We start from the raw sequence: 19,613 nt of genomic DNA, 5'->3' as shown, positions 1-19,613 counted from the left end.
CTCAGCGTTGAGGAATACTTATGGATCGCTACGGCACTGGTAAACCGATTAATTAACTTGAGGATTTATCAGAGACACGATCAGAGTTTGGAAGAGACGAATTCGGATAAAACAATACAAAAGAGAATAGAATAGGTTCCTTGACGTATCGAAGGACAATCTATCCTACTTCTCGAGATGGACACCTTTATCTGCCTCACTGTATCTCTGTATCTTTGTATCTTTATGTAAAATAGGTTCACACCGATAGTCCTCCTTCCATCTTTCCCACCGAATGTATTGTATTCATTATTTCATTAATTTTCTACCGCTTTTAAAGTGTCTGCTTCTTTACGTAAAAGTTAGTACAGCAGAATTATCTCCATAATTAGTTAACACCACTAGAACACTTACGAATCAGAAATCGTAACATGATATGTACACATTTAACTCATTTAAAAGAGAAACAACAAAATTACTAAATATGTATACCTTATGAAGAATTGCTTTGGCTATACAAAATATTAGTTTACATTTTAAAAACGAATAACTTTTTCGAAATTGGTCCCACCAGTTTCAGATTTTTTCAGACGTTAGAAGAATCAGTTTGCTAGCTAATGTGTAAATAATTTATTTTAAAAATCGTTATTGGTCGCAATTGCGAAGGAGAAAGTAAAGGTGACGATTTTTAAATTTTTTATCTGTGCCTGCAATGAAAATTTAGAAGCTGCATTTGGTAGGTCTAAGTAAGTTATAAACATGTGCAAAGTTTCATCGAAATCGATCAAGGTTGTTATGAAATATGATTGATTGAAAATAGCAAAAATTGTAAGAATCTGCGATTTAAATGAATCTCAAACCCAAAATTCAAAGATTTTTACATTTTACAATGCTCACAGCTTTTTTATACATCAATTCAATGAAACTTTGTACATGTATATAACTTACTTAAATTTACAAAGTACATACATGTTTTCAATTTCCATTACGGGCACAGACGAAAAATTTAAAAATTGTCACTTTTAATTTTTCCTTGACAAATTGCGAGCAATAACAATTTTAAAAAAAAAAAATTATTTACATATTAGTTAGTAAAACTTGAAGCTTGAAAAAGTAATTCGTTTTTAAAAGGTGTACGAATATTTTGTACACCCAGTATGTATTATGATAATTAAGCCCAACGCAGCAGGTACAAGCACCTGTATGCAACTATCTTGAATGCAAAGTGCAATAAAAGAAATACATCACGTAACTCTATCACTTGTTATATTTCGAGTATAATTAAAATGATGAAAAAATGTTCCTCACAGAAGCTTCATTTATGTATTTGCGTGTGATAGACGTATTAGACATAAATTCGTCGATCTGCAACACATAGTTCTTTAATGTCAACAATGGTTTTGGTGTTTGTTTAAGCTTTATATTTTATTTAATTGTTTTGAAGTAACATCCTAATTAATTTCCCACTGGTGATGGTGCTTCGCTAGTTTATAATTTTTAATGTGCAGTTTTTATACCTAATTAAAACTGTCCATGACATCGACAACACACATATAAACGAGTGAAGTGTTCTCTACCTGCTATATGAATAGCCACATACCCTGGTTAGCCGAGAAGCGTATAAATAAGTTTGATGCTTCCATATTTAACTCTCTCAGATACTCCACGAAATTACTCGCATCAATGGTAATTAATTTAGATTCACATATTTTTAAAACAACCTGCACTGAAATTAGGCTTCAGAAGGATCCACTCCAGTAGTTAAGTGTTCACGGTATTTACAGAAATTTTTATTTTAAAACTGAAAATCAACGTGAAACTGCCGGAAATAGCAATACAAGTCGATTTTAAAAAAGCATAAAAGAGATAGAAATATTTAACACTATCTACCAAATATTAGATATTTGTACAATACCAATATTCTTTGCAAAAATTGTTTGTGCAGACATTTGGCAAATTGTTATATGTAATAGGGGTAGCATGTAGATAGACGGCTTCTCTATTGATATAACGTCATTTTTACTGTTTATATCACGTAGGGTAAACTGCTATTGCTGGCACTGCAGCAGTTATTGGCACTTTTGATTTAAACGGCAAATATTAAGAATTCCTTGTATAGAAAATCATTTTATATTTGTCCTTATTTATATTCCAAAGCAATGTTGTAAGTTTTCATAACAGAGTTCCACATATGACTAGCAAATGTGCCAATGACTGTACTATTTGTCTTACGATTGTTATTCACTGAATATATTTTATAATAAAAGGTTTATGACTCGTAAAACTGTTTGATTTTGCTGAAAAATCTCTATTAGGTTATGATAATAGGAAATTGAGCTCGTTTAAACATTTCAAAAAAAGATAAAAAGATTCTTCCCACGATTTTGGCTTAGGGTGCCAATCATTGTACAGTTTACCCTATTTGACATTGCGCTGAACTGTCACGTGAGTGTCAACAATTAATTATTACAGCAGGATATGCAAAAGACAGTCCAGGATGCGCAATTCGAAATGGAAATCTTGAGGGATGCTCGCCTCCGACCTTTGCCAGTCAGATGCGCGTTTCGTGATTAGTTAGAAGAGCCTCGAGTGACCACCGATATATCATAAAGGATCCCGCAGCTCGAAACAAAATATTTGCTGCCGCTGCGAATAGTTTACGTTGGTCTGCGGGATCCTTTAAACTAGAAGTTGGAAATGGTAACCTTGCAGTTAGGAATAGTTCCTCAGAGCCACCGCGCCGTACAACTGAGAAGCAGAACACCGGAGAAAGTCCGCGAGATTGCCGAGTTATCGTCCACCCACATGCCAAAGGGTTGCTATAACCCTTTCCTTCAAAATGAAATACATAGATCTCAGACGCCGTGGAAAGGAACCAAGGTCCTTCGGATATTTTCACATGACTTTTACACCCCGCGTCAATGCTACAGTATTATCTCCGTAACTGTCGCAAAAATCTGCCAAAAAAAGATACATATGTATATCAAATCTGGGCACACCGATTTTGGTAAAATGTTTTGATGAAAATAAGATTTTAGTGAGAAGTAGCTTTCATTAAAATATTTGACACGTGATTTAAAAGAGCGGAAATATTCGTTGAAAGCTGTTTTCATCCCCTTTCAACGTGGATAACGGCCGAAAGAAATTCGTGTCAAATATTTTAATGAAAACTACCTCTCACTAAAATCTCATTTTCACATATTTTTTCATTTTCGCAACAGAGCGTGTGTGCAGATTTGATGTTTCCCCCTTTGCCAGACTCTGCGCCAGGCACTGATAATAATATTCAACGATTAAAACAAGCTATGAAAAATGTTGCACTCCCTTGAAAGGGGTGATTCCCGAGGTTTTAGCAACTTTTTACCTTTGCGAAAATGTTCTCATTTCTCGATAATACGAACACGGGGTTTTTCAGTAGTCAAAAACGCTAGGTAAAAGATCGATCTAGGACGCTATCTCCCTCAAAAGTCCTAATTTTCGTTTACAAGGCGTAATTTGCATTATTCGGCAGCTAATTTGCATTATTAGGAAGCATACAACTGCACATGCAGCTATTTTCATAGCTACATGCTGCCGAATAATGCAAATTACGCCTCGTAAAAGAAGAATAGGACTTTTGAGGGAGATAGCGCCCTAGATCGATCTTTTATCTAGCGTTTTTGACTACTGAAAAATCCCTTTTTACCACGTTTTTATTTTTGTATTATCGAGAGGTGAGAACGCGAATCCCGCACCCTTGCAATCCTGGAAAAAGGAGTCTACCCCCTTAAGGAAAAACATCGACTAATCAGAACGCTACTCCGTCCGCCAAAGCCGCGCTCTGATTGGTCGGTGTTTATCATTAATATATTATCGACCGGTGATTTTGGAAAATTTTGAAAATCCTTTTTAATGGAACCTTCGATAGCAACAGCAATTTTCATTGTGAACTAACAAGTCACCCTCAATAACGTCATCTAATAGTTTCATTTAAGATTGCAATGTAAAAGAAAATCCTATTAATAGGCTTCCGGTAGGTAAAGTGTTAATATCGCCTTAACGACGCCGCGGATAACATTTTCGCAAAGGAAAAAGTTACTCCAATTGACCCCGGGAATCACTTCCTTCAACCTATAGCTCGACGATCTTTTCCCTTTCCTTAAAATTCGAGTTATCGAGGTTCCACTGTACCATATTGAAAATTGTCAGAAAGAGAATCGACTTGATGGCTCCAACGCAGCATTTAAAACATATAGAGTAGCCAGTGTTTTGGGTCCTGTAAAATTTCTTCGTAAAGCAGCAAGAGTATCGGTCTTTGCGGAAAGTGAAATTTATTGCACACTATAAAACAGGAACGATGTGTCCCACTGAAATAATACCGGCGAGGCGCGAGTGTAACATCGTTCTACCCGTTCTGCAATGATACTACGATAAATCTACGATAATAAAAAAAAAAAAGCGTGCAACGTTTATCGTACAACGTTAACAGCTCAAGTGGGTCGATACTTGCTAGGAAGATACTTTACAGATCTAAGTAATTGCAGTATTTTCATTTTATGACCTGGCGCCTCGAAAAACGTCTGGTCTTCTTTATAATCAAGACCGTCGCCATACTACGAGAAAATAATACATGATTATTAGATTTTGTGCATTCTCAAGGCGGCAATTTGCTACAGTGGATATATTTAAACAATTGAAGAGCAGTGATATATTAGTTCCGACCAGATACAATTATTAAAGAAAAAAAGAAATGTCTAAGTTGCTCCCGTTTCTTGCAACAAATGTTGAAAGTTTTCATTTTTAGTGAAGATCCTCCGTCTGATGAATATATACCTAAAATTTTCATATTACCATTACGAAAAGAATAACTTTATTAATTGAGCCAAACTTGTCTCATTAATCATAATTCCACACTTAAAAAAAGACTAACATAATATCCTTTTAACTGGAGATAACAAGTTGAGATTCATTAATCAAGTTTGCCCTCACATTTTAGGAACTTTGCATTTATTTCTTGATATATACATATAATCATAACCTATATTTTATTTGTGTTAATTATATTCTAGTAAAATCTCTGGTCTTTCAAGCGTTCGTAATTGAAAAATTACCCACTGCAAAGGGTATATAATATTTGATACTGATAAACTGATAATATATAATACTGATTATATATGTATACAAAAAAAAGTAGTTGATAATATAGGTACTGATATTAACCCTTTGCACTCGAACCTATTTCTTAATATATTTTTTTCTTAATATTTATATTTCAACTCGAAAATTAAACATTTCATCCGCCCTACAATATTTCCATTCTCAATAATATTTTAAATTTGGTGGATACGAAATTGATGTAATACCTCATACAGTACTTAAATGTTTAATAATTGATTACACAACATACCTAATAATGTAAACAATATTTTAAACAATGGTACAGCAATTTTTAGTGGCGCCTCAGAATCACCACTCGAGTGCTGAGGGTAAAAACGCGTTGAAACCTTAACAGCCTCGTCGAAGGAAATGTTATATCTACAAAGAATCTCAATTTTTTACAGCGTTGTTTAAAGTGACGTGGATATAGATTTCTGAGAGCAACTACAACGTATCGATTGAGTATTACTACAGTGTCTGAGGGTTAAAGAACCATTGTAATATACGAAGTCTGAAGTACTTTTCAAGAAGGGACTAAGAGGGATGCCTTGCCAGGCACCTTTTCTAAAGCTGCTATGTCGATCTGGTCGGTGGTTGCTGAAGTTTCTTAAATGACTTCAATATTTCGAAGGAATTCTAATGAATTGTAAATTTAATATCCGATTTATATCGAAGAACTGCTATATGTCTTGCTCAATTTATTTCTTTTTACCTTTTATGAAGAATGTTTTTTTCGCCAACGGGAATACATTCTCATTGAATAGACTCTTCGGGTCTAGCAGACTAAGAATGGTCCAGCAACAATGGTTTTAGGTTGAAAGATAACCCCCTGAATACTGTATCATTTTTTTCTCGATTGTTAATGAAGATATTCAGATTAAAAAAACACGAAAATACTCGAACTTACCTCCTTCATATCATATATTTTTTTCACAATCGTGATCAAATTATTAAGGGTAGAAAAAATCATTTAATTTTTGGGGGATGGGGATTGCAAGCAACCCTTCGAGTGACCACTTCCAAAACATTCAAGTACAATGTTCTGTTACCTATCTATAATATATACAAAAGTTTCAAGATGATCGAATTGGTGGAACATAATAATAATAATAATAATAATAATAATTTTTAATGGAATACTATATTTTTTTCTTCAGAAAATAATAGCAAATACTGTGACAAATCCAACAAAGTGTTATATGATATTATTCTGAGTTGATAAAAAGGTAAATCGTTAGCTTACGTTCTTCATCGACCGACGCGACGGCCGATTCGACGCCACTCAGCAGCGGCTGCTGGCTGTCGGCCGTTGTTCAACTTTTAGGGGGTTATCTTTCAACCTAAAACCATTGTTTTCCAGACAATATCAATAGAAATTGTGGGTGAGGCCGCTGGATCATTCTTAGTCTGCTAGACCCAATTTATTGAGGGCAGAATATTTATTTTTACGTACTTTAATCTCATTGGGAAAAATACCACAGTAAAACGCACACCCGCAGTAATAGGTACATTTACCGTAATTGTCGTTTGTTCGATATTCTGGGCAAGTTCGCCGAAAATTCTTGAAACTAATATTCATGGTCACGCTCAAAACGAATTCGAGTGGTAATAGGTGGGTTGATCTAAAATCGCCAATATGGAACCCAGGCGTGGATGAAAGTCGCTGAATGGTTCGGGATAACCGTGCAATTACGAACTCTTAAACGAGATGGTCGTTTAAGTGCAGCGTTCTGTCCTTGGGTAATAGGGAACTTGCAACGAGAGGGAAGGTTGAACAAACATTACGGAACGGGCATGCGAAATTAGAAGGAAATTGAACTCGTAGTCAACACGTAGTCCTCCATGTAACCAATGTTGTTAATTTCGTGGAGCTTTCGCGCATAGTTTCATTATAACATCGATTATTTTCGTCGCGAGTATAATATCGAGTTTAGTTTTCGCTTAAATTAACTGTTATTGTGCAGTGTTCGGCTTTTTTCAGCACTTGCTGTTAGTAACTCCCTTTAGAGGATCTTCCTATTTATTACCTCTTCGATACGCGAGTCTGCTTTATGAACTCTTTCCAGGAAAGTTTACAAACCAAACACACTCCTGCAATATTGCATATTACTTCATCCATTATTTATTTTAGCCGTTCTAGGTACGTTCTACGAGATGAAATTGGAAAAATATTTTACATGCACGTTCATGAAGGTGCAACAAAAACTATTCCATAAAAATATTTATGGAAACTGTATGTTGTTGTATGGAAAATGTTTGCTGTATTATAAATGGATCAACTATATGCGTGTTAATGTGTTCCGTTTATTGTTACTGGATTTACCATTTAAATGCGAGAAAAAGGAACAACGCAGTTCATGACTGATCGAAAGTGTCAAATATGTATACAAATGCAAATAACCCGATCAGAATATCAGCATATTTTTATTGTTGTATTTATAATCAATGTATAAATACTCGCCGCATAACGTGTTGTTGCACATCTCGCGACGTGGCTTTGTTTTGTATTCGACCGTATCACATATGACAAATAATTTATTTTTTCAGTTATTTATTTTCAGTCAAAAAATATGTTCACTAAATTCCTATGGAAACACCTTTACAATTTCAATAATTGTCAAAAAAAAAAATCTGAAATGTGTCGTTTGACCCCTCGTGGTAGGTTTAGTGTTAATATCTTCAAAACGAGCTGGATAATTTATTATTTATTATTTATTTAATGCTTTAAACCAAGTATGATTTGCGTAACATAAACAATACATGAACATATTAACATATTACATATTAGTCCCCTTAACAATACATAGTAGCACCTATTAGCTTCACTTAACAATACATAATAGTACCTTACAACTTAACTTAACTTACAACTAGTTGTAATCGATATGCTTTCAGCTTGGATATATTTTTACATATTTTTGAATATTATAATTCCCTTATATTATATTATAAGTCCTTTGATATAAAATATTGTTCAACATTAATAGTTTGTACTAGCCTCAACATGTCTATTATCATTTCAGAAACCTTTTTTGAATTTATACGAAAATGCATTGTTAGACTTGCACAAATGATATGATAAAAAATAAATGATATTAATTGATAATTTCATTTAATTAGCATTGAACCAGTTTCCCAGGCGAAATATATTCTTTTACGGTTAAAGAAGTACCAGTAGTGTCTGCTGAAGGGCACTTCTTGGCCTACTGCCCTACCCTGACCTACTACCCTATTACTCTCGAACAGAAACGTGCATTTCCCTAACACGTAACAGCTGATTTGAAAATTTTTCATTCTTTGCTATAATTCAGAATATCCGGAGGATATCGATTTTCGCTATAGAATCTAGAACCATCACATTAAACTACCATTGTAAATATACTAATAATCTGAGAAGGGGTATGTGACGAAATCTGATAAAAATGTTTAAGATGACTAATAATTTATTTTCATTAATCATCTTCTTATTCATTTATTGCGATATACAAATCATTCTTTTATTGGAAGATATTAAATAACGAATAAGTACAATTTATTCTATATTGATGAATAATGAATAAATTAACACATTACCGACCGATGATTATTGCATAATTTTGAAATGTGTATGGTACATGGCTAAACATTTTTTAATGAAATCTTCAATAGCAACAGCAATTTTCGTTGTGAACTAACAAATCACCGTCAATAACCTCATCTAATAGTTTCATTTAAGATTGTAATGTAAAAGAAAATTTGTGTGCTTTCTTTTGGCATAGCACAATTATTGAAAATAGGCTTTCGGTAGGTAAAGTGTTACTTAGCATAATTCGCGAATAATAAATAATTGAATTCATTCGTTATTCTAAATAACATTTGCCCAACACTATCGATTTATTGATATAGTAGTGGTTCAATGTTATAATCGATTACGCTGCCTTTATAATGTCGAGGAAACCGATACAGCGAAAATGATACTAGAATCAAAGATCTGCATGGAATGCAAGAATTTTTCAGTGAAACACGCACACACCGCTATCTGTTCCGGTTACCGCTATCCTTAGCTCGTGTGGTGGGCGTTTGCGGTACGTGAGAGGCTCCGCCCGTAGCCAACCGCTTTCTCTGTTGCGAATTATGTGGATTCGCTACTAATGACCTCTTCGATTGGTATTCAATGTCATCTGAAGGTCATACGTTATCTAAAGGTTCATCTGCAAACTCGTTGTTTGTCATGTATCAGATTACAGTGACAAGAATCAATTTTCATTTTGAAGAACCAAGGAATCTTGTGTTATTCCTACGTACAGGGTGTCCCAGTTATTACTAACACATTCTATGAGAACAAATGTTATATACAGTCAGTCAAAAAAGTCTTCATACAGCCTTTGCAATAAGTTTTTTAAACGTGGACCAAACTACTCCCCAGATAGCACACGATGTCTTAAAGACGACGTCCATTTTATGTTTATTTTTGGTCTGAAAGTCTTTAAAAAGACATCTTTAAGTCCAAAAAAAGTGTGGTTTTTATCGTATAGCCTTAATCCAGCAGAGTAGTATTAGCATTGGTATTATTTGTTCGAGTTAGTGTTTTTGCTTCAATTTCAATTTCAATTTTTATTGTGATTTTAATTATGATTGTAATTTTTATTTTTATTGTGATTTTTATTACACTTTTTATGTCAATTTCATATGCGTTCTTCTGATAAAGCTATGGTTTAACTTTAAACTCGTTTTTGTCGAAATCTATTTTTACTCTTCCCTGCTTTTAATTTAATTACAATTTATGGACCTTTAAGACTTCCTAGAGACGTCTTAAAGACCTCCCGAATGTCCTACGATCGTCTCCTGAACCGTTTTCTCTCTCCTAAAACGTCTGAATGTCCAACTTCTATAAGACGTCTTTGTGCTATCTGGGCCGTGTTTTCTTAAGAGCATAGAAGGATTAGTCGACTACATGGTGAATAAGAGAAATGCTTAAAAAATTATAATGACAGGAATTTCAAGAAAAGTAGTATAGCTTTTCTGTCTGAATCCGTAACAAACATTTACAAAATAGTTTGGTTTGTACAACGTTGTGGTTGAGGAACGCGCGGAATATGTAAAACAATTGGAGCTATTCGATTTCACTTTATTAGAAGCGCGTTCTTCCTATCTTCCTCTGAAGTTCCGTTTCTATCGAAAGTTTCTTGCTTTTTCCCTTTATAACTTGCGGAGTTCCTTGCGGCTCTCGAAGGAAATTTCTAATCGAAACCATATGCGACACTGTTCAGAAGTTTTCTTCGAAGACCTCTATTCAAATACAAAATGCTGCCACTACGTTGATATTGCTCTATATTGGTTTACTAAGACTAGTAACACATTTCGAACCGCCTTTGATTTGTCAAAGTGGAGAATAGAAAGTTTATGACGGACATGATAAAATACTAAACAAATTAATTTTAGCTTTAACGATATTATCCATGACTTAAAATAATTTTTAAACGTATCGTATTATTGTAGATTACTAGACAGCGGATTTTATGCATTTATGACAAAAATGAGTGGGTATAATTTAAAACATTCATAACATTAGACGAATTTTAAAATATTTTTATATAATTTTCAACCTATTGAACATATTAAGAGAGAAAATAAATTTCTATATCACTCCGGTTTGTTGCAATTCAGGTGGAAAATTTTTATTTTGCATGAAGATCATATCATAATTCTGATGTACAGTAAGACTGATACACGTACACAATTAGTTACGTATTATCGACAGTGCCACGAGAGATTAGAATAATAATTTAACTGTTGCTAGGGTCTCTACCGTAACTGTCAAAATTTTATCCCCACCCGGTGAGACTCTCACTAATGCAAGCGAAGCAAAAGATTGCAACTTTCCTAATTGTTTATTGTTTTTATGAAACTGTTACCATCGTTTTCGCCTCGCTTTTCTAATTAAAATGACACCAAACACGATATGGTTATGATTATAACGGTGTATCTCTACCGTAAATGTGAAATACTATTATGTACATAATGTACGTTAAGAACAATTTTTAGAACCGGGTAAAGAAAAAGACAACGGTGTACAGCGTACAGAATTTGAGGTTAGTTCTTTATTGTGCTGTTTTATATTCCTACCACTAAATAACGCTGCCGTTTACCGATCGTACGAATTCACAACAATGTCAACCAACAAGTTTATAATATAATACAGGGTGATCGGTAACTGGTGGTGCAATCCCAAAGGGGTTGATTCTATATAAAAAATTACGTCAATCATATAGTGAACATATAATTGAATCAAGAATTTGTTTCCTAAAAGTCGCTTAATCGTTGAACACTTCTATTCGATACGCGTGCCTCCAACCCTTCTGGTTTCACACTAAATAGCAATTGACGCGCCATAAATCCACTTGCAGGCCTTCCCTATCGCAAACCACCACCCTACATGCATCACAGTAGACGGAGCTTGCAAGCTTGGGAAATGTCTGCCACGGTGGGCACATTATCTTTTGATTGCCAGATATGCCGCCGCTTCCTCGAACTACTTTCAACTTTGGGCACATCTGTCGACTAGGGTCTAGTCAGTTGAAATAACTCTACGCGATGACTATTTAAGTGAGCCAATGTGGAATTCATATTTTTCAAGTATTATAGGATAGACACGCTAATGTTTGCCCGCACTAGTTCGACTCATTGAACAGACATTAGCGAAGGAATTTGATGGATCGCGATGTGAGAAGAATTTATTGGGTTCGTAAGAATGTAATTTCGGATTCGAATGTGTAATACAGCGTTCTAGCACGTCGCTTACAATTAGTTTTTTTTATATGTTGATATTTTTAAAATATCTATAAAAAAGAAGATGACTTTATAGAAATTTCGGCCACTGTAGTAGGCGGTAAAAGTGTAATGCAAACAAGGCAAGCTGGGAATATTGCAGTTGAATTTCGCAAAACGAGAAATGCACAAAAAAATTTTTTATGTGGGAGTATTAATGTATAATGCACTACCAGACGAAGTAAATCGCTGTGAAAGTCTAGAGATATTTAAGAGAATGCTAAAGGAATTCGTTATAACAATTGTAATCAATCAATAAAATCAATAATCAATCAATCAATCTCTCTCTCTCTCTCTCTCTCTCTCTCTCTCTCTCTCTGCCAGTGCCGGACACATGCACGACAGAGACAAAATGCGTCACGTGACCGAGTCTCGGCAGAAGCGTGGGGGAATAGCGTCGTAGAAGGGGAAGTGCCACTGAACGTGATACAACCAATTACACACAGAACCGAATGAAACAGTTAACAATATTTCAATTAAGTGGAATAAAATAAATCGGGGCTGATATTTTGATTCATGAATCATCGTATTTAATCGATTTATTAAATTAATTGTTGTATTTTGAAACATACATGTACTGATCTTGATGAGTGCATTCGAATTTAATTGCCCGTCTCAACTAGGCTTTGTAATCAATTTCACATGGCCAATATCACGAGACATCGTCGCAAACAAGTGTAGAGGGATTTACGATCCCGTGAAATTCGACAAATGAATTGTGGTTACGCGACGTAACAACAATATTGATCCAATATGCACATTTCTGCATTAATTATACGGTACTAATTAGTCTCCTATGTATTACAATGATTACATTAGCGTAACATCAATATCTTTCAAAGCAGTCATAAGTATTATTATTGAAATGAGCAATAAATAACATTATGTGGAAATATTATGCTTGACCGTATGAACAAAAAGAAAGGATTTTTATTGTTTAGTCATTCAAACAACATGGACAACATTGAAGAAATAAATATTTTGCAATTAATTGCGGCAAACTTTAACGATATTACGTTTGGTGAATGTTCACATTTTTTTAATCATTTGCATTTCAATAATTTTTTTTTTACCGTCATCACACTCACACAGTTTGAACTCTTCGCCACACATATACAGATGTATTTACCCGCACACGTTACCTTCACGTTCTATCAATATTCCATCGCTAATATTTTTTATGAAATTAGAATTCTGTGAATTTCGAAATCTCGGATGAGCGACGAGAAACTGGGTTATTCTGCACACCGATTCAAAAATAGTGTCGCGCGTATGCAAGAATAATGCACTGTTGGGTCTCTAAAAATGGTGACCGGCCAGATCAATACACGAGAATAATTTCGCTCGGCCAAAGTCATTTTTCATTGAAATATAAACCGGACAAGGTATAAAATTCATGGAACTGGAGAAAATCGGATATGCCTCGCATAAAAAAAAAAATAATCGAAGGCTGTGTTTTTGAAAAAATTGGATTTAAAAATTCATATAGTATTATCTACTTGCGCGGGCGTTCACGTGCAACTGGTCAATGCATACGTCCTTGCTGATTCTAGTTAAAATAAACAGACAGTTTGGGAATGAATAATAAAACACGGTTAGGTTTAGCGTCTGAGACCTGTAGAGGGTAAGTTTCTTATCTTGGCGAGAATCTTCACACGAACCAAGCGCAAGGCATTATATCAGATTCACGGAATAAAGAAATATGCCGTTGACATAATCGTCTGATGCTACAGCTTCCAAGTTTTATCGCAACGATAAAAACTTCGATTTTATCTACAACATTTCTGGGACACTCTGTATATCTTTAAGAACTGTGTATCCTTATCTTTACGCCATCGCAATAAGGAATAAATCATGCACTTCGACTCCTTACTTTTGTCCTGCTATTATGTACAAGCATTCAAGTTCTTTTTGTTTGCATTGTAAAACGTACTTCTTTAACAGTTTAACAGATTAAAGGTTTACAAAGCTATAGAAACAACTATTTCACATTATTTTATAAACATAAGAAGTATGTGTCTGTCCAAATTGTTGGCCATTTTCCAATAATATATACCCAAAGAAATAAATTTGGTAAACATTGGGTTGGCAGGAAAGTAATTTCGGTATTTTAAGGTGAAGAGAAAATTTTTTTTTGTTCAAGCGATGAACTTTAATGAATAATATGTTTTATTATTTATTCTTTTTGGCAAAAGATCATCGAACAAAAGGGAAAATATTTTATTGATTAAAGTTCATTGCTTGAATAAAAATATTGGCTTTTTTATTTCATCTTAAAATACCGAAATTACTTTTTTGCCAATCCAATAATTCCTCAGGGAGGCATCTTTACAATCTTAATAATCGCAAATTAACGATATTATTAATAACGAGATATTATTAACGGAACAATTATTTGTTGATTTAAAATGTAAAAGACAAATGATCAAAGTATTATCCTGGGATCTCTTATGCACCCGTTCCGAAATTTTATTCTCAATCTTGAATTTGCTCTGTTCTGTTAAACTTTCCGAACATTAACCTTTCTTCTACACGATGTTTCTCTTTTTTTTTTTGCAAGAGTTGTGTTTTTGACATTCACCTAAAATTAGTGTATTGATCTTCTGTCCGACAGGAGAAACTCGCAAGAACTTTTGTGCAGCTCGTGAAGCATCGAGTTGAAAATTCCGGCTGTTCGGAGGCCATTAATTCCTCCGATAGAAACCAGAAGGTGTAGAAAAAACTTGGTAACTCGTAAAGATATCGTAATAAATGTTCATTACTATGTGATAATTTAAAGCATCGCCTTACTTAATCCCTCTCGCTGAGACTACACGCAGTTTGAAATTTTACTACCCGCCATCACGCCAAAAGCAGCATATTAAAAAAGAAACACTGGACCAGGCGAGGTGGAATGAGCGAATTCTATCAAACGGCAAGTTGTTGCATAGAACAGAAATAAAAGTACAATTTCGTCGGGCGAAATTGTAATGCCTTTAAAATATCCGCAAATCTTCAATTTCGCAAGTGCATATAAACATGTTCTAATTCGAAGAATCTAGTTATGACGCATTACAAAGGCGCATAACTGTGACCAACAGGAATTCACTTATGGTCTTTTTTAATGAACAAACAGGCACTTTTATTGATACAAAGGCCACTTCTATGAAAAGCAACGAAAAGGTTTCATATACAAAGCAAGAATTTGTCAATGCGAATATCATTGACCATAAATTCGTAGCACGTTTGAAACAGTACTTCATTTTCAATTGCGTTTCATTCGTTTACTCCAATTACTTAAAAGTGGAGCTGCCTTTTTCACTCGCGAATATTTTAAATCATCGCCATATGCTATTGAAAATACAACAATATTCAACGGCATTATCATATAATTATAAGTAGGATTTATTTATAAATTTATTCATAGTACGATAATTTTGCACCTCATAAAATGTAGAAGTACAGGGTGTTCCAAAATGATGTGTGAAGACTATGTACAATATTAATTCCATTTGTTACCAAGCCTCAAATAAGTACATAGTTTCACAGCGCTGATGATAATTTGATCAGTTCTGTGATTTCATATGCGTGCCATCAATTAGGTCAGTCCGACTCCCTACTCCTGGGTCCTCCCCACCAAACTCCCTCCCTCCCTCCCTCCCTCCATATGAAATAGTTGTAAGTGGGGGAACCGGTGCACTGGTAGTGGGAGTCGTGAATCGACAGCGGGAAAGAAGTTTCCCGGGCCTGAATTAGGTGACTGACTGTATTTAAGGAATAAGATATGTCCAAAGTGACAGAGGGAGACCCGATAAAAGCGTCAAGCAACACCACGGGAGTAATACGAATAGTGGGACGCCGGTGGTATTAGTATCGGGTATGGAGGGGAGAAGGGTCTATGGCCTTGGACGATGGGGTTTTAGTGAGTATGGGCAGGGATTAAAGTCCCGTTTCCCTCAAATATCTTCCCAGAGGGGGCCGAGTCCCACACTACCCCCCCCCCCAATCATCATCTTATGGGGGTGTACGTAACAGTATTCCCCCACCGCCCTAAATCCAAAAAAAAGGTGGTGACTAACTATATATTATTGGATAAGAACATGCGAGGATTTACCATGGGAACCTCGGAGAGTACAGGAGTAAATATGGACAGTGGGTCCCTGTACTTCTCTTTCTCTGGATAGATGGAGGAAGTAGAAGGGTTATCAACCCTTGGCGGTGGGGTTTTAGTGGGTATGGGTACCCCCCCCAATCATCATCTTAGGGGGGTGTGCATAACAGCATTTCCCCACCACCCCAAAACAAAAAAAAAGGTGACTGACTGTATATGGATTCTTTTTACGCGACGAAACGAAGACGTTGCTATTATTATTTATCATTACTATTATAGTACGTTTTGCGTATGTACACCGCTAGATCGGTCCTGCCTAATTATTCCAGCGATCTGATGAACTTCCGTTAATGATCAGCTTCGGTTAATGGGGTGCTTGTAGCAAGAAGGGAATTAGAAAGATAGGATCAGACGATGCACAGTGGAAAATGAAAGAGAGAGAGAGAGAGGAAGAGAGGAAGAGATACTAACGTACAGCTTTAAGCAGGCGCAGCGACTATATCGTAATCCGCGCGTTTTCGCCCAGAAATCCTTTAAACTTTTGATGCTATCTACGTAAGAGGATTTTTTGCTAGAAGATGAAGAGAGAATTAAAGCATACAAATGTTTATGCACGACGGCCAACAAACGATCCGTTTCGCTCTCCTTTTTTTTTAGTCGTCGGTCGCGTCGCGACGGTGTTTAAATGGCAACTTTGACGGACACATGATAATGAGTTGGGCAATTAAAAGGAGACATCTGAACGCTGCATGTTTTGCATACGGTACATCCATCCCTACTTCAACTGCAATTAGTGTACCAATGCCACCGAAATTCCTCGCTAATTAAAGCGTCTTCTCACTGCAAAGCGGGGAAAAAGCGGACGATTATAAGTAGACTGCGGATCTTTATGCAAAATAAAAGTTGTCCGTTTCATAGGCGAGGAACAGGAAACAGATAGCCTTCTTTCTATAATGACTTCGGTAAGTAACTTAGAGCAAGCCTAACTTGCGGCTCGCGAGCCACAGACTCCCCTCGCTACTTCTAGGCAGTTCTAGGTCCTCCTCACCAAACTCCTGTGGTTGTTGGGGAGAGTAGGAGCGTATATACAGGATGGGGCAATAACTATGTCCACCTTGGATAGCAAAATGAATAATGCTTTGCGGAAGTAGAGGCTTCAATCTTTAAGATGAATCCAGGTTTATGGTTGTGCTATTTGTTTATACGAAATTATCACAGTTTAGTCATCGACAATTTTCCGGGAGTCAGAAATTTAAAAGTTGTGCGATTTCAATATCAAGTTATGCGAATCTGAGATGTTATTCGATTCAGTTATTTGCTAGTACAGTTTACTTTATTCTGGGACAAGCTGTCATCGAATAGTAATTGAAATATACAGAATCATATGCAGGATCTCAAAGGGGAGATAGATAGTTCAAGTTGGTTGTGATTAGGTTCGTCATAGGCCCGACAGCGCTTGTAAATCTACTTTACTGACATCGCCGTGTGCTTGTGGTGCCATCTAGCGGCTGCGGTGGTTAAACGACGCGCGACGCTGAGTACATACCAATATGGCGGCGTCTACGAGTCAAAAACGCTTGAAATCGCAAAATTTACACACATATAACTTGTGAACTAGTGAACTCCTCGCTTTAAAACTTGCATTTTAGGAGTTTTCGCGTTAAAATCTATAGGATTGTATAAAAACAGTGCGATATTTTTGGTCCCAGTAGGTGAAATTCAACCAAAGACTATTGCACATGTCCAGGTAAAATGGACGGGTATCGACTGCGAATATTTCACGAGGAAAAGTATGAGTAGCAAAATAACAAGCATCGCGGAAAGCGATCTCTTCTCTGTTCCTTATCCCCGACGGCGATATTACACTGTGAGAGGCCGAGAGATTAAATTTGCTTTTCACTTTCGTCGAATTAAAATCCGTTCTCATAAGCGCCGGCCCGTAGCTCCCGCGTGACGTTTAACTTTCGGCAAAACAGGGAATCGTAACTTTTGATTAAGACGTCCGACGAATTAAGTCTTTCGGAGAACGAACGAAGAAAAGGAGGGAAAACAGAGAGAGGGAAAAAAATTTACGTTCGCGTCCGCGAGAAGGAGGCAACACGAAGAGGAAGAAAATCGGGATTCTCCGTCTCCTTTTTCCATCCGGTGGAAATTGCTTCTGTTGCGAGCGCCACGGGAAACCGGTTTTCTCGCCTCTCCACGTTATGTGCTTGTTACCGGCTGACTAACTTTCTGACTGTGCGATTGAAAGCTAGCCCACGATTCACGTTCCTCTCTTTTCTTGTTAGTCCAGCTAAACGACCAACGTGCTCCCGGTCAATATTTTGTGGGTTCGATACTTTCGGGTCAAGTGTCAAATGGAAGCGTCGCGTCGCTCTTCGACAAGTATGCTATGCTATACGATACGTACGAAAATATTCCGACAGATACACTTTTCGCGAAATAACGTTCAGACCTGGGCAAATTTTATTTGCAATGAAACTACGAAATAACTATTCGATTGAATTTATTTCACACCTTCACTTTCAATAGCAGAGACCGGGGCTAAAAGCTCCGAATTTGAAGAAACATATAAAATAACATATACAGCGAGTTTAAAAAGTATTCGTACGCTCTTTAAAATAGAATAACTTTTTTATAATTGTACCAAACGACCTGATTTTTTATAATCACTTAGAAGCATTGATTTATAGATAATAGGCAAAAACAGCATTTTTTTTAAATATTTTTATTTGGGCTCTTATAGAAAATTTAAAATATATGTTTTGTAGATCTACATTGTTATTTATACACATGCTGAAAATTTTATCGAAATCGATTAACGTACACACGAGTTACAAGCGATTAAAAATGGTGAAAATCATAGTTTTACTGTGGATTTTCAAATCCACAGAATCGTACATCTTCCGATGCGTGTCGTTTTTTCCTGCGTCAACCGATTTCGATGAAATTTTCAGCATGTGTATAACTAACATAGATCTACAAAACATATATTTTAAATTTTCATTAAGAGCCCAAATAAAACAGTTTTAAAAAATGCACCTTTTATTTTTGCATGTAACCCTGTAAATTATAATTATTTGGAAAATCTTTTTCGCATATCGTTTCGTAAATCAATGCTTCTAATTGATTATAAAAAATCAGGTCGTTTGGTACAATTTTAAAAAAGTTATTCTATTTTAAAGGGCGTACGTAATTTCGTGTACATAATAATAACGTCTCAAAGTCGAGTATTGATTTTCTGTGCATACAACACGCGAATTCCAGACGATTTTAGCAATCGGCTGAATTTGCGTCCACAGGTTTTTGGTAATCCTACACGTGAACGGGGATTAAAGAAAATCCGGGCGAAATCCACAGATCCTAGAGGATTCGATCGATACCGACGAGTAAGAAAGTGTTGATTCTCGAGTCGTAAAGTATGAAGCTCCGCCTTGAACTCGAGTCTGTAGCGAATAAAGATGTGTCCTCAATTGTACTAAAAGTAAGTATACTATATACAGGGTGTCCCAAAATTCGTGAAAATCCCGAAAGGGGGTGGTTCATGAGACCATTTCAAGCGACATTTTCCTTTGCAAAAATGTTATCGGCGGCTTTGTTT

The 19,613-nt window shown here is 35.8% G+C and overlaps 2 protein-coding genes across 8 annotated transcripts in view; both read right to left on the bottom strand.

Moving 5' to 3' along the window:
- Cad87a (cadherin 87A) overlaps positions 1-19,613 on the bottom strand; it is a 295,629-nt gene that overhangs the window by 240,439 nt on the left and 35,577 nt on the right. The window lies entirely within an intron of this gene.
- LOC143213941 (uncharacterized) overlaps positions 1-19,613 on the bottom strand; it is a 37,063-nt gene extending 17,450 nt beyond the window's left edge. Inside the window, exon 1 of the mRNA XM_076434325.1 lies at positions 1-19,613. This exon is cut by the window's left edge and continues 17,450 nt beyond it. The gene's annotated coding sequence lies outside the window, so the exon portion shown is untranslated.

Source organism: Lasioglossum baleicum, chromosome 12 (assembly GCF_051020765.1).
Source record: "Lasioglossum baleicum chromosome 12, iyLasBale1, whole genome shotgun sequence".
NCBI classification, from domain to species: Eukaryota; Metazoa; Arthropoda; class Insecta; order Hymenoptera; family Halictidae; genus Lasioglossum; species Lasioglossum baleicum.
This window is presented reverse-complemented; position numbering and strand designations above follow the sequence as displayed.